Source organism: Podarcis cretensis (assembly GCF_951804945.1).
Source record: "Podarcis cretensis genome assembly, chromosome: 5".
NCBI classification, from domain to species: Eukaryota; Metazoa; Chordata; class Lepidosauria; order Squamata; family Lacertidae; genus Podarcis; species Podarcis cretensis.
In genome coordinates this window covers 70127718-70144273 of record NC_137174.1, presented here as the reverse complement: position 1 = coordinate 70144273, position 16556 = coordinate 70127718, and the positions used below count along the sequence as shown (strand labels likewise).

Genomic DNA, 16556 nt, shown 5'->3' with positions numbered 1-16556 from the left:
AGAGCAGCGATGTCACGCTGGCCACGTGACCCGGAAGTGTTTCCGGACAGCGCTGGCCCCTGGCCTCTTAAGTGAGATGGGCGCACAACCCCAGAGTCTGTCAAGACTGGCCCGTATGGGCAGGGGTACCTTTACCTTTACCTTTTTACAATGTTTAAAATTTGTAGGTATGATGCACACAAACACAGATTAATGAGTTGGTGACACCCTTAATATTTTGAAATATAGAAATTGGAAAAGTGACAAAACACCTACGATAAATGAGTGGCAGGTCCAAATGATAGAATATCTGCAGTTGGTTATGATGACAGGGAGAGTTAGAGGCTATCCAAAACAGAAAGTACAGAAAGAATGGCAAATCTTTAAAGAATATCTGGAAAACTATTGTAATAATAAACATCTCCTGGAAGAACTAGAATGATTCTTGCAAAACAAGAAATATAATGTTTTTGGTATCTGATGAAAACAAAGAAAGTAATACAACAATTTGGAACTGTGTGAGAAAAAATAATAGAAATAATAATACAGTGAGTCTAATCTGAAGTCAAATGTGTTTATTTTATTTCTCTCTTTTTAATTTCTTCCTTTAACCTTTTTTCTTTTTCTTCTTTTTCTTTATACTCTTTTTATTTGTCTTTTTTCTTTTTTCTTTTGATCTGCTAAGAAACAGATAAAGAGACAAAAGCTAAATATGAATATCTGAGTAAGTTAAAGTGATGTTCTGTAACTTGTCAATCATTGTTAAAGATGAACAATTGTAATGAATTGATGTAGTTACTGTAGTTTTTCTTGTTATTGTTGAATCTTAAAGTATGTGAAACAATAATAATAATAATAATAATAATAATTTGAAATATAATGAAGGAAATGTCCATACCAGGCTGCTAAAAACTAGTGTTATTTTTCTAGAGACACCTCAGTCATTGCCATTCAAAAGCAATATCTCTGGTTCAGGCAGTGTGATGGAATGCTGTTATTTCCATAATTTTTTCTCCCTTTCTTGCACAGTCTAGAGGCCATAATCAAGGCACAAGAATCTGCTTATTCAATTCTGATTATAAAGTTAGACCAAATATTAAATAATGCTTTCAGAAAATCACAGTGTGGCTACACTGTTGATCGAGACATACTACCACCAGCACATAACTTAGGCACTTTAAGCTTACACTGGCTGCCCATTAAGTTACTGAGCCAGGTTCAAAGTTATTGTATTAATTTATGCAGCCCTTAGCAACATGGGGCTGAGATAGCTTAAGGACCATCTGATGCCTTATATCCCAGCCTGGTCACTGAGATCTTTGGGGGTCTGGTGGTGGTCTCTGGTGGTCCAAACGTAACTGCTAGAAGCCATACATTCAGTTTTATGCTAAATGTTTATTGTTTTTCCTGTACTGTACAACACTTATAAACGTGAAAAATTAAGTGGTATATAAATGTCTTAAATAAATTTAGAGCTACAGGTTTTGTATGGGCTTTGTATTAGTTCCATACTGCTCAATGTGTTATGCTTCCTAATGTGCTTAAAGGTAAAGGTAAAGGTACCCCTGACCATTAGGTCCAGTTGTGGACGACTGGGGTTGTGGCCCTCATCTCGCTCTATAGGCCGAGGGAGCCGGCGTTTGTCCAAAAACAGCTTCCGGGTCATGTGGCCAGCATGACTAAGCCGCTTCTGGCAAACCAGAGCACCGCATGGAAACGCTTAGAAAAAAACAATTATTTTGTGAAGCCTTGACTTAGTTTCTTCACTTAGAATCTAAAAGAATCTTTGATTACTACAATTGGTGTAAAGAGACTATTACAGCAACTTTGTAAAGGTATCCATATTGGCAACTGTGACCAATAGACATTAATGACTTCCAGTGCAATCCTATTCATTTCTACTCTGAAGTAAGACCTATTGGTTAGGTATAGGAATGCACTCTTAATCATTCCCCTCCCATCTTAACAATCCTGCAACTTTGACACTTCTTTTAGATTTCTCTCTTATGCTATTTTATGGTTAACTCTCTCAAATCCCCACATAAAAAAACAAAAGAAAACAAAAACAAAATTATATCTGTAGTGTTGTTTTTATCTCTCCACTGTGTATATTTATACTATAACAAATTCAGGTCAGTGACTTTCTTTCCTTTTGTTTTTATAATGATGGGCGCAATGGGACACTATTTATGTTTGATTCTATTAATAAAAGCTACCATTACTGAAAATTGGCTTATTCATTTTCAGTGCATCCACAATGGGATGAGGTTATGCGAAGAGAAATCAATAAAGCAGATTTAAGGACACAGCATAATTGTAAACTTTTCAACAGAAGAGACAGAAAACATTAAGTGGGTTTGTAATGCAACCCAAGGAATGGTGACTTGAATGTACAGTAGTAGATTTCCGTCACTATTTATCAAGAGACTGAGAGATAAGATGGTGCTAGAACGTGATTGGAAAAAGTAATACATATAACCGAAAGATAAGTGTGTTTAACAACTGACTTTATCAAAGTGAGTTGCTGCAAATAGGATGTAGAACTGCAACTGGTGATTTATTCTACTTGAAAAACAATTCATTTTGTGCCACACGTACTTCATTCCTACTTCTTTTTCAAAGTAAATACAACTTGGAAGATGTACTTCTGCACACTCCGAACTAGGATAAATTCATTCTATCCCAGCTGCAAATGGAACTATTTTGGTATGATTCTTAACATTCTTTTGTATGTCAAAGGTCTTTATTAAGGGATTCTGAAGGGACTCACAGCAAAGGCAGTGACAGAGACATGCTGCCTATAATTCATAATAATAATAATAATAATAATAATAATAATAATAATAATAATAATTTATTTATACCCCGCCCATCTGGCTGAGTTTCCCCAGCCACTCTGGGCGGCTCCCAATCAAGTGTTAAAAACAGTACAGCGTTACATATTAAAAACTTCCCTGAACAGGGCTGCCTTAAGATGTCTTCTGAACGTCAGGTAATTGTTTATCTCTTTGACATCTGATGGGAGGGCGTTCCACAGGGCGGGCACAATATACCCTTAACAATATACCCTTAATAGGATTTTATCTAAATTGCATATACAATTATTATTTTTCTTTGACAGCCAAAAATTTTTCACTGTAAAAAAATGATAGAAAGCACAAATACAAAAGCAACTCCCACCCCCCACAAATCCTTAGCAGTAGTCACATAAAATCTCTCGTAAGCTGGATCTTGCTGGATCTCACTGGATCTGCTTTTCCATCTCTGCTTCCTCTGTGATCTTCGGATAGGTGCCAGAAAACTGATTACAGGTCACTTTCACAATAATAATAATAATTTAATAATAATAATTTATTATTTATACCCCGCCCATCTGGCTGGGTTCCCCCAGCCACTCTGGGGAACACCATAGAAGTGAGAAACTTCAAATTTTGAGGATCTTTGCTTAATCTTCTCAAATACATTGCATAAAATAAGTTCATCACCAACTTGTTTTCAATGGCCCTGGACATACACAAAGGAGAAAACAGGCATTATTCCAACTGTTTGGAGCTAATAAGCTAGTTTCCCACAGTGGTGGCTGCTCCCTGTTTCACCTGTCCCACTAAGCATGTGCTACCCTGTTAAAGTGATGTAGAGGAGTGGGATACACAAACAGCATGAAAGACTGTGTCAAGCATAATCTACAGGTCATTGGAATTCCTGTGTGCATCCATCCGTTGCTAGCCTGGTTAACCTTATACATTGTTGTTGTTGTTTAGTCGTTTAGTCGTGTCCGACTCTTCGTGACCCCATGGACCAGAGCACGCCAGGCACTTCTGTCTTCCACTGCCTCCCGCAGTTTGGTCAAACTCACGCTTGTAGCTTCGAGAACACTATCCAACATCTCGTCCTCTGTCGTCCCCTTCTCCTTGTGCCTCCTTCTTTCCCAACATCAGGGTCTTTTCCAGGGAGTCTTCTCTTCTCATGAGGTGGCCAAAGTACTGGAGCCTCAGCTTCATGATCTGTCCTTCCAGTGAGCACTCAGGCCTGCTTTCCTTAAGAATGGATAGGTTTGTTCTTCTTGCTGTCCATGGGACTCTCAAGAGTTTTCTCCAGCACCATAATTCAAAAGCATCAATTCTTCGGCAATCAGCCTTCTTTATGGTCCAGCTCTCACTTCCATACATCACTACTGGGAAAACCATAGCTTTTACTATACGGACCTTTGTTGGCAAGGTGATGGCTCTACTTTTTAAGATGCTGTCTAGGTTTGTCATTGCTTTTCTCCCAAGAAGCAGGCGTCTTTTAATTTCGTGGCTGCTGTCACTTTATACATACTGCACATCTATTGACTGCCTGGTGCCTAAGTCGCTAGTTCAGGCATCCCCAAACTTGGCCCTCCAGCTGTTTTTTGGGACTACAGTTCCCATCATCCCTGACCACAGGTCCTGTTAGCTAGGGATGATGGGAGTTGTAGTCCAAAAACAGCTGGCAGGCAGAGTTTGGGGATGCCTGCACTAGTTGGTATAGCTAGAAGAAAATAAGGACTCTAACTTTAGCATACCTTCCAAGTTTCCTGTTTTAAGAGGGACGTCCTGGATTGACAGAAGTATGTCTGTGGCACCGGCGGAGGAGGAGACCACAGAGGAGACTGTGCCTTCCCCTAGGCAACACCAGCTGCTGCAGTGTCTCCCAATGCTGAACAAATCAATTTATTCAGTTGCTGACCAGAGTGGTTTCCCAATGGGCCAGTACAGCCTTCTCTTAGGCCGTGCTGTGTAGGTATTTTGTCTGTTGTTTGGGGGGGCAATGCCTGTTCCCCACCCATGAAATAGCATTTGGTGGTCCACATAACAGTTTTTATATTTCCAAATGTGCCCCTCATGCCTCCAAAGTTTGGGTACCCCTGAATGGCTGGATAACAAACTTGTGCATTGATTCATCCATTTTCTAATAACTGCATCTCTGCAGTTTTACTGTTCTGACAATTTTGAATTCACCATTCTACTAAACTTTTACGTGTATAAAAATGGTGCATGTGCACTTGCTTTAGGAATACCAAGGCGGCAAAAAAGAAAAGGAATTGTGGACTAGGCATGCAGTTTTAAATTGCTCCTGAAAATATAACCCCCTGCTACACTGCTCTGCAGAGGTCAAAAGTACAATTAATATTGATGCAGTTGTAGGGCAACAAAAGAATCAAGTCGGCACATTCTTGACTTCCAGACTAGTTAGCACTAATACGTCCTGGGTCAGCATTACTGCAGCTTAGATTTGTGTCTCCTATATTTATCCTGCCAAAGGTTTACCGCCTTAAATTATCTAGCTCTGTGACACAGCATAGCTTCACTCACACTAGATCTTTATTGGGTGGGTGGAGGTCAGGGTAAAATAAATTGCATCAGTGTATTTGTGTGATCAATTGATTGCAAGGTCAAATGCAGCTTAAATTCAGAGGGAGTGCTGGAGACCCAGGACATTTTCTCGAAATCAATGACTGCTTGAAAAGGTGTGATAACTAGAGGCTTTGGACCATTAACACCATCTGGTCATTAAGCCCTTGAAATTGTTATAGGCTTTATAACCTTTCTTATCTAAAGCAAACAATTAAACATTTTAATTACATCATAGGGATGACAGGAGATAATTGAAATTATCAGGAAGTAATGTGGCCACATTAATTTGAGTTACTGTGCCACTGTTTACCTATGGAGTTGCCATGCAGTTAACACAGACAAGAATTATTACTCAGTAGCTATTCAATTAGGCCTGTATCTAGGTTCCTTCTTCCATAAAGGATGTCACAGGGAAGAGGAGATGGAGAGAGATGTTGCATTCTATGCATTCCACAGTTCTCAAGTATAATTGGTTGTCTTGTGCCAGGAGGAAATCGTAGGGACCTATCATATGATTTTGGATAGTCCATCTTAACATATGGTCCGTTTAAAACTGCTTTTGATACCAAGGGACCAAAACAAAACATTGTTTAATACAGTGGTACCTCAGGTTAAGTACTTAATTCGTTCTTAACCTGAAACTGTTCTTAACCTGAAGCACCACTTTAGCTAATGGGGCCTCCTGCTGCTGCTGCACCGCCGGAGCCCGATTTCTGTTCTTATCCTGAAGCAAAGTTCTTAAGCTGAAGCACTATTTCTGGGTTAGCGGAGTGTGTAACCTGAAGCGTATGTAACCCAAGGTACCACTGTACACCACTGAGGGAGAAGGTTCAGCTGCTTCCCCTCCATTATTATTATTATTTGTTTTTTAAAAAAACCTACTGGGCTTCTGCAAACTCCATGCATGTGCCACTTCGGCTCTTTGGATCTCAGCTGTATATAGCTGAATTTGTTTAACATATTTATGCTCTACTTTTCAAAATCTTACAATAGCCAGAGATAAAGGTGCACCTGAGGCATAATCAGGGGTGATCTGAAATGGGCGGTGCAGGAGAAAGAGACAGAGACTGCCCACCACTCTCTGTCGCCCAAAACAACACCCTTGAGTTGTGTGTGTTTGGGTGTTTTTAAAAAATCAAGGCTTCTACCATTCTTCAATAAATTATACTGCTTTCATCTACACCAGTCATGTCCAGTTGGTTTATTCCGGCCCCGGTGGCAGTATATTGTGGCAAAATCCTAAAAAAGCTCAACAACTTTGGGTGGCCCTTTGGGTGGCCCTCACGGCCCTTCCCTTCATCAGATCTGGCCCTCTTTGAAAAAAGTTTGGACACCACTGATCTACACAAAAAGAAGTCATGACATTTGGGCGGGCAGAACAGTTTCCCTTTTCCCTTCTATCATGTTTCAGACCACTTCTGGACATAGCCCTCACAAGCTTCTAAACACCTCCCAAGCCTCCAAAATCATGTTTCAGTCTTTCTCCTGTCACCCACAATCATATTGATACATTTTCATTTGCTGAGAGGCTTTCTAGATGCTGGTGGAAATTTTGCTACCTGAACTTACTGCTTTACACCAGCTTTTGTGCATAGGATTGCTCCCTACATTAAGCGAGATTGTTAGATTGATAATAGAAAGCGAATTCTAAATTTATGGCAGAGCAGAAACAATTTTTTAGAATTATGTAGCAAGTATTAACTGTTTTCCTATATTATAAGATATTTGAACACTGAAATGTTGAATTGAAAAAATATTATTGATATTTAATATTTATCTTATTGAACTACTATTGCATGCTTTAATTCTTCCATACCGTACTGTAGAGCTTTCAACTAGCAAAAACCTTCCTGGACTAGGTGACCCTTGTGTCCCTTCAAATTCTAAGATTCTATTATTCTTTCCTTCCTTTTAAAAGCAAGTAGTTCAGAATTCCAGAATGGGTGAAAAATTTGGGTAGGGAGAATTTTGGAAACACCTCTAAGATGCCTTTACATAAGGTGATAATCAGAAGAGGGGGTGGCTATGAGTGAGTTAGAAAACTTTAACTCTTCTGCAAGCAGGAACAGCATTTTATAATAGGAAGCATTTCACACAATGTTTCTGAATTTGATTTCTTCAGGCAGCACAAGCAACACTTATCTGCCTACAATCCCATTTTTCTTTATGTCCCAATCACCACTGGACTTAGCGGACTGCCTACATGGAGTCATTAAGCTTGGTGGAAGTAGCAGGCCTAGCTTTGATCATTACCAAATATTTCTGATGGATGCCTTCAGGCTTTCAGCTTTCTCTCGCTGCTCTTGCCTAGTCTCCGCTTGACATATTCTCTTGTTAAATCACTACAATTTGCAACAGGTCATTCATCTTCCCAGCTACTTCTGACAATCCTCCGGTGCATCGAACCCCAATAAACAGGAAGACTGTGATGATAATGCCATAGAAATGTCAAGGTCCAGGGAGTTCAGTAATCACTACAAAATGACTGCGTTGAGAAAATAATTTGTTTGGGGTTGCATTGCACTAGCTATTTTTCTTTAAGCACTTGCAACACTAAGCTGTTTCATAAAGGCAAGGTTAACAGCACCGGTCCTATTTTAAGACTCCATAAGTAAATGTAGTTTGAAGAAGTCTGCCAGATAAACAGCCTTAAATTATCTGAATCTGAGATTGTAAGAGGCTTGATAACAGGAAAAGTCAGATGTGTTTCTAGCAGAGTCATGACGAACCAGCAAATGGAGAACAGCTGGCGCGCTTTTGTCTCACGCCTGATTTGTTTTATGCAAGTGAGTTCAGAGCACAGATAAGAAGGCATGACAGGGACTTCCCAAACCAGCCCAGGGAGAGGTGAGGCCACTCAGGGAACTGGTAGCCTATGTCTGTTCTCATACTAAGCTCTCAATGATCTACTTGCCTATGGCAGGAGTGGGGAGCCTCATGTATTTAGTGGGAGGATGTGATCATCCAGTCTTCCCTATCTTGCTTGAGAATCCTCCAGGCCATACTCCTCCCAGGTCTCAACTCCTCAACTTACACTTCAACTTTAAGTGTTTTTGCCTGGGTGGAATGTCTGATAATGCCTCTTGCTTGCCTGGATTAATGTTAAAGTGATGTGTGTGTGCGCGCACACAGAAATTAGCCTACTGTAAACTGCATCTTCATTGCTTCACCTGCTTTTGCCTCTGTTCCTGCCCGGCACTAGCACATGGCCCTGGGAAGGTAGCTCAGAAGGGACTGTTGCCCTCAAGCAGATATATATTCCCCATTCCTAACCTATGGAGTTGGAATTGGCAATCTGAGTGCTCCACTCAGGCATTTATCATCTTGCGATGATAAGGTATCATGGGCCTGGCATAACTGACAATGTACTATGCACAGTAAACATCCTACTGGGAAGGTCCTTCTGGCAAATATCGCCTTTTAGGGCTAGGTGCTCAAGAAGGTGGTGGTGGTCTTCCAAGATTGTTTCCAGCAATAAGTTATGGGAGGCTACTGTTCAGTGACATGAGAGTAGTCTTCTGGTGTCCTTAAGGACAAATGTTAGACTATGCTGTCTAACATTAATATGATGAAGCTGCTGAGAGCTGTCAACAAGAGATTTGAAGTGTTATCAATATGAGCATGACATTCAGCTCTTTCTCTCTGTTCTATCTGAATCAGGAGAGGGGGCTGATATCTTACACCAGTACTTGAAGGTGATGATGGGCTGGATGTGGAGCCAATAAAGGCTGGATCCTGAAAAGACAGAGATGGTATGTGACCTGGGTTCTCATGTCCAAGAGATGGGACACAGCCTGCCTTGAATGGATTGCACTTTCCTGGAAGGAGCTGGTCTGCAGCTTGAGAGGGTTCCTGGATTCAGTAGGGTAGATGCCTCAGTGGCTGGAAGTGTCTTTTTCCAGCTTGGACAGAAATGGCTTAGACACTGTACTTGACACTCTGGCAAATTGCAGTATCTATGCAAGTATTGTAACAAGTGAAATGTATCAACAGTGGCTACAAACTGAAAGCCAATGAAATAAGGCAGTTTTCCAGGTTAGGTTAGTTCCTGGGAAAGCAATGCTCGTTTTTTAGATATGCAAGTTACTTTCTAGGGCACCTTCCTCCAAAAGCTTGGCTGGTTTAACAGTTTAATTGGGGTTCCTCTCCCACTGTGCCATGAAGAACAGATTTAAGAAACAATCATCATGTTACATGATGCCCTTTTACATTGTGAGGAACTTGGCATGTGTTGCATTATGCAGCAATGTGTCGTTAAACTTCATGGCAGGATACAAAATAATCCATCAGGAGGGAAAGAGAAGCCTTTGGGGATCAAAGAAACTAGTGCACACTTGACTAATTGCTGTTTGGTGCAGCAACAGAAAGGGGGAAATTGCCATTTGTTGAACAACTGCTCAGGGTTGCTTTTAATTATTTGGTTGGTTCTTCTCATAAAGCTTACCTAATTACTATTTGAGCTCATTCTCTGGCTGATCCAGTGTCTGGGCCTCCTGCTGTCTACTTTGGTGCTGATATAGGCCTTAGAATGGGAAATGAATTTGGTAGGCACACTGATTAGGTCTTCTCCAGAGTCCATTGAATATTATTGCAGAAATGAGAACCTGAAACAGAGCAGTTTTGAGGTTGGGTTCTTCCCCCCTGCCATTTTAGTGCAATCAACCTCAGGCCTTGGAAATGTAAATAGCATAGATGTGACTCTGACTGCCATCTCCATGTAGAAGAAAACAAAACATTAGAAATTGGTCTATGCCCAGTAGGCAGAAGGTGAGCCATGTTTCACTAAGTTGACTGCTGCCAGTTTCTAGTAGACCATTTAAGCAGCGGTAAGAAACATCAGGCCAGGGCAATAAATGTGGTCCTCCAGTCTTCTCCATCTGACCCTGGGGGCGCCCCTCAAGCCCCATTCTTCACTGGCCCTGCTTTGCACCTTCCTCAAGTGTTTTTGACTGGCTGGAATGTACCACTGAACTCTGATCATGACTCTTGCTTGCCTGTACAAGGCTAGAGGGGTGTGTGCATAGAAACTAGTCTTCTGTACAAAAGGTAAAAGTTACATGCAATGTTCTGCCCACTTTAGCCCCTGCAGCTACTCACCTCTGTCATGCGGCCTGATAAATCAGATCTGACTGCCAGTGTCAGTGCCTCTGAATACCTGTTGTGGGGGGACATGATTGGGGAGAAAGCTGTAGCATGCATCTTGCTTGTAGTATTCCCATAGATATCGAATTTGGAACTGTGAGAATAGGATGCTGGCATATATGGCCCTTTGGTTTGATACAGGAGGATTATGCTTACATTCCTATGTTAACGTGGTTAAATACATACATACATACATACATACATACATACATACATACACGAGGGGTTCTCTATGGTTATCAGAATCAGTGTGTGGGGAGAGGATGTTTAAATTTTCCTTGCCCCCAGTTGAAGTCTTAATGAATTCCGACAAGCACTGCAATTGGCATTAGAAAAACAGCTTCTATTGGCACCAGTGGATTTCTGTCCTAATGCTAACTACTCCATAGTGTATGTTTGCCATAGACATTGTGGTTGGGGCTTAAAACTTTCTTCCCCACATGCTGCGATTGTAATAAGGTCCACCCCCCTCCCTACAAATTTGTTACTTAATTTTTAAAACTGCACAACATGATCGTTAATCACGTCATTGATGTAACATCTAGTCTGCCCTTTAACTGTTAACGGATCATCAGTGTGCACTTTAATGCGCAGTGGTGGATGGGCTATGCATATTCTTGCGCAGAAAGAAGATATACAACACAAGGCTGAAGTCATCTCACTCCTGCTACATATGATAGCCTGCCAAATGAGTTTTGCAATACTTGCAGTGAAAGCTATCATGCTTCACCTTGGCAGGCTTACTTCTGATGCTGTCCTTGGATGGAAGAAATGTGCTTCTGTCATACGAACATTTGCATGCATGCACACATACAGCACAGCAGACTGCTCCACAATGAGATGATTTATGAGGAATATTAAAGAGTCTCAGTTTGGTCACTGAAGAAGTGAAGGAAAAGGAATTTATACCGTACCTTCCCTTTTTATCGCTTTTGCTTTGCATTATAGAATAATTTGTCAAGAGCAGCTAAAATGAAGAGTGAGTTGGGAGACTCAAGAATTTTGCTAGGCAGGCATTAGAATGAGGAATAATATTTACGGCATATATCCTTCATGCTGTTAATGTGCAGAAGTGAAGTATATTTGGAAAGGGGACATCATCTAACTCTTGAACTCTTCTGCACCTTGTGTCTTTTATTTTTCAAAACAACCCAATTCCCTGCCCTCCATAACCAAGCAGTACCTCTTCAACTGGGAAGTACGTAAGTGATTATCTGTCATTAGCAGGAATCCTCACAGGTTTTCAACACGGAAGTCAGACCAGGGCATTGCTGCCCCCTCCAGGACTGATCTTTATGGCCAGATGGTCTGTAAACCTGGCAAATGCACAGTGGCTCATTACCGTGCTTGCATGTAACCCCAAGACCATCAGGGAGCCCTCCCAGCTGTTTTGCTTTGCCACACACAGAGCAGCACTTTCATGGAGCAATTAGGCAATCTCTCTCCAAGTGATGAGTGCAGTATCTGTATCTGAAATGAGAAAATATTTACTTAGGAAAAAAGCATAATAATCAGAAGCGCATTTGAAAATTGTCAGTGGAACAAGCTGCTCTGAGTACTGGATTGGCTGTCTCAGCTCCTCCATGCCACCACCATCTCAGAAAACTGTACTGTATAACTTAGTTGGACTTCCATTTTTGCAGAGGATGACACTGCAGATCTGTCAATATACTTATCACTTTGATGCGACACTTCAGCGTGGTTCTTCTGGATGAGGGTTCAGTTCTATTCCCACTTCAGGAATGCACCAGTATCTATTGATCCCAGGCTTCCTGCTGCAAGGCTCACAGTCACAGCTTTGTGTAGGAATGAGAGGAGATTTGGTTCAGTTCACATTCAAGGTGAACCTACCCAAATCTCACTTTCTGAGATGATACAAGACCCATAACACAACCATCCTTCAGATTCGCACTTCTCTGACTTTTGCAATGCAGTTCTGCAGCCAAGTAATGTGTACAAAAATGCCTATGCATAACTAGGGTAAAGTGTGCATAAAATGCATATATCGGTGAAAATAGCATACGAAAAGGTAGTGCATAAGAGATTAGCTTTGCAATAATAATAATAATAATAATAATAATAATAATAATGCGTATATAAGGCCAAATTGTCATATACAAGATGTGTATATAAAGAGATATTCACACTAAAATGAGGATTTAAAAAGCAACTTGCATGATATAGAAATAACAAGAATGGGATCTAAGAGTAGAAAGTTGAGAAATAGAGATAAACTGAAATTGACATACATACCTCTAATCTCCTGCAGCAAGCTACGAAGACAGGGGAGGACCTTTTGAGAGAGGCAAGCAGGTAGGTGGGATAACTGTAGCCTCTTGTGCTGAATCAGGGCATAACAGCATTTTATTCCTGTGACTATAAACCATTGTAACCATTTTTAATTCTGAATTTTAAAATTATTGACCTGCTGATGAAGAACAGGTAATTATTTTTGTTATATACCTCAGAAAAAGCCCGCAAACACCCTTTTCTGCCCCCAGCCCTCCCCATTCATCCTCTTTTTGTGTGACATTTTTGGGTCACTTCTAGGTTTGGTACGATGCACGTATGTGTGGTTGTGCACACATTGAACTAGCCCTTTCCGATTTGTACCTTGCATCTTTTTGGCAGAAATCACTTAGAATTTTCTTGCCTGCATAAATAATGTGTGCATATGCACACACACAAATATACACACAGCTTTAAAACTTGCCACAGAATTTAAATCCATTCTAAATGTGAACTCAGATAATTCAAAGACACGAATGAGACTCTAGACACCTTCCTGCAATTGTCAAACTTTCAAAGCTATTAGATTTTGCAATAGAGGGATGTAAAGAGGACCCTTTCACTCTTTGAAGTACAGCACCCCACAGTTAAACTTTGATTAAAAAGAAAACCACATGTTCTGACAACTTTATGCAGAGAGTTACACTTGCAGACATCCAATACAATTCCTGTAGGGAAACTAATTAGACACCCCACCCCAGTAGGATATTTTCCCACAAAAAGGTAGCAATGTTGACGGAAATTTAAGGTTTTACTGGATACACAACCAGACCCAAAGGCACCTGTTTTCCTTTTTATATTGTAAAGGAAAAGGGATTGAGGGTGAGAAAAGGTATCGGCTTTAAAACTTTGGAAATGAACAGGATGCAGACATTCCTACAAAAAACCCCACATGTTCCAACAAAAAAGTGCTGTGTATTTCATTGTCAAATCTGATCCCTGTAACCATTCTCACCTGTCTCTAAATGGATGCAGTTCAGTGTATTTTACATTCCCTGCAATTCTGCAAATACAGATAATATTTTAACAACAACAAAACATTGGAAAAATACTGTGATGTCTAGCCAGAGTAAATTGGAGACATTCTGCCCTTCATAAAACAGACTAAAGTTTAAGCAGTTGTGTAAAAGATATTGTGGTCAGGCATTGCACAATAATAATGGGGTTATTGCAAGCCTTAAGCTACACATGGTGCCATAAATGTTTCACTGAGTTGATTTTATGTGCACTATGAAAGAATTAGAGAATCCAACATGGCCTCCCCTGACATTGTTTTAAGGTAATGTTGACAGTTGCACACATGTTTTAAAAAAAGAAATGAAAAAACAACCAAATCACAGTTGAACTTTAAACATTAGATGCATCTATATATTCCAGGATTCAGTTACTTGCCTATACATTTACGTACCACATTTCTGCCAATACATGTAAGGTGGTGCACAGTTTAAAACATTTAATAGAAAACAGAAGAGACAAGAAACAAAAAGGGAAAGGCAAAAAGGGAAATTATGGCAACATGGAAGATCGACAACCACTTTCTACTGAGCTGGGCCACTAGTGCATCTGTGTTTTGCAGTTTTGTCTTGTGAACAACCATTGATCTTCGTATGAAAGGTAGTATACAAATTTAATAAAATAATAATAATAAAATCTAACTCAGTATTTTCTACAGTGACTGGCAGTGAGTCTCCATGGTTTGAGGCATGACTCTGAAATGGGGTCTGAACATGAGAGAGGTGTGAGAAGAGAATGGATGGTAAACTATGGAAGGGCCCTTTCTGTGGTGGCACCACCATTATGGAACACCCTTTCAGATGAAGTGCCTTTGTCCTCTACATTATTATCATTAGGTGCAAGGTAAAAATATTTCCGTTTACTCAGGCATTTAGTATGTGAAGTGCAGTACATTTTCAGCAGCAGGCAATTATTGGATATATTTTGAAATGTGATTAAGGATGTCTCTTGACACCAAGGTCACCGTAGCCTCCAGTAGCAAATGCTGAATATAAAAACACACACACCATGCTATGAACCTGCTTCTTGGGTGCTCATATATCAGGGACATTGTTCTGTCCTAGGTGGGCTCTGGCTTGAACAGAAACTCCTAGAGAACAGAGCTGTCACGGGACAGCAGTGACACACCCAAGGCCCCAGACAAACAAAGGCCCACATAATAATAATAATAATAATAATAATAATAATAATAATAATATTTATTTATTTATTTATTTATTTATTTATTTATTTATACCCCGCCCTCCCCGGCCAAGGCCAGGCTCAGGGCGGCTAACAACCAATAATAAAAACAAGTTGAATGAATACAACTTAAAAACAAGATTAAAATACAACATTAAAACATTAAAATGCAGCCTCATCACAGGAGGAGAAAGGAAAAAATAAAGAGGGGGAGGGGTGGTCCAAAGTCCAATCCCAGGCAAGTAGGGAGTCTGGCAAAAGACACAGCACTGGCAGAAAAATGTTTAAGCAACTCTTCCAACATGGCTTTTTGGCTGCAGCTGCTGGAACCACACCCGAGTTCTAGCTGAATTCCATTACCTGTTGTCAAAGAGAGGTCTCCTTGTGAGGAGGACCTTACTCCTGAGAAGATATTGACTCCCAATGGGTCTTCCCTAAACTTTGGCACTTCTCTCTATGGGTTTCCATCTACCATTCAAGGCACTCATACGGGCTTGAGGCCTATTGGCCTCAGAGACTGAACTCTCCTCCTGTATGGATGACCCTCATCCAGCCTTCCTGTCTGAGAGTCCTCTGTCTCATCAGAAGATCTATTCAGGTCCTGGGCTTCTGTGGAAAGCTCCTGTCTCTGCCACCACAATGCCAAGAATCTCAGGTTTCTCAGCCTCACTTGCATATACCACAAGTACCTACACCGGTGTATTTTTTTAAAAAAATTAACTGCTACCAATTCCTTCAGGCCTAAAAGTCATTTGGTAACATGCTTGGACTTGGATATGAGATGGACTCCAGGGACGAGGTTAATTTAAACTGGTTTATTTAGAGAGTTCTATATACAAAAGCAAAATTGAATGCCTGTATTGGGGCCTAATATGCTAGTTGGCAGTTTCCACACAGTCCAGAGCTGCTGCTGCTGCTGCTGCTGCTGACTTTAGCCTCTAAATGGCTTTTGCCTCAAGCCTAGTACTCCATCCCAGCCAATTACCTCCACACTAACACCTGACTGACTGACTCTCTGACTCTCTGACTCTGGCACACAGACACTGACTGTTGATCTCCACTTGACCGTTTGTTGTCCAACTGACTGGAGCCTCCAGCCAACCAGACTGAAATGTGCCCCATCCAATCCAGCTTACTCAGTTTTGAAGCATTATCTCTCTGCTAACCTTTCACCTAGCAACCAAAACTAAACCAGCTTCTAACATTATAAGAATATAAGGCCACAGTTGTCATAGAATATATGTTTCTTTAAAACAATAACAGAAACACATCACATGTTCTCCACAGTTTTGCTGCATAGCTGGGGCTTCAAGTTATCTTGCAGTGAGGAATTCCCCACCTGAGGAATTATTATTATTATTATTATTATTATTATTAAATTAAATTTTTATATGACCCTTCATCTGAGCTTCACAGGGCAGTACACAATATAAAAAGAAACAAATGCATACCATAATAACAAATGAAACACTACCTCCCAGTTTAAAAGACTGTTTAATTAGCCATTTAGCCAAGTGTAATGATGTTCAACCTTGTACTGCTTTCAGTTTGTTGTAATGCTGTTAGTAAACA

General features: G+C 40.5%; 1 long non-coding RNA gene across 1 annotated transcript; it reads right to left on the bottom strand.

Moving 5' to 3' along the window:
- Positions 1 to 12817: 12817 nt before the first annotated feature.
- Positions 12818 to 15551, bottom strand: LOC307215628. The gene is made up of 3 exons (XR_013838597.1): positions 15345 to 15551; positions 13744 to 13791; positions 12818 to 12840 (listed from the first exon to the last, which is right to left on the bottom strand). It is a non-coding gene; the product is annotated as an uncharacterized lncRNA (long non-coding RNA).
- Between the last annotated feature and the right edge of the window lie 1005 nt (positions 15552 to 16556).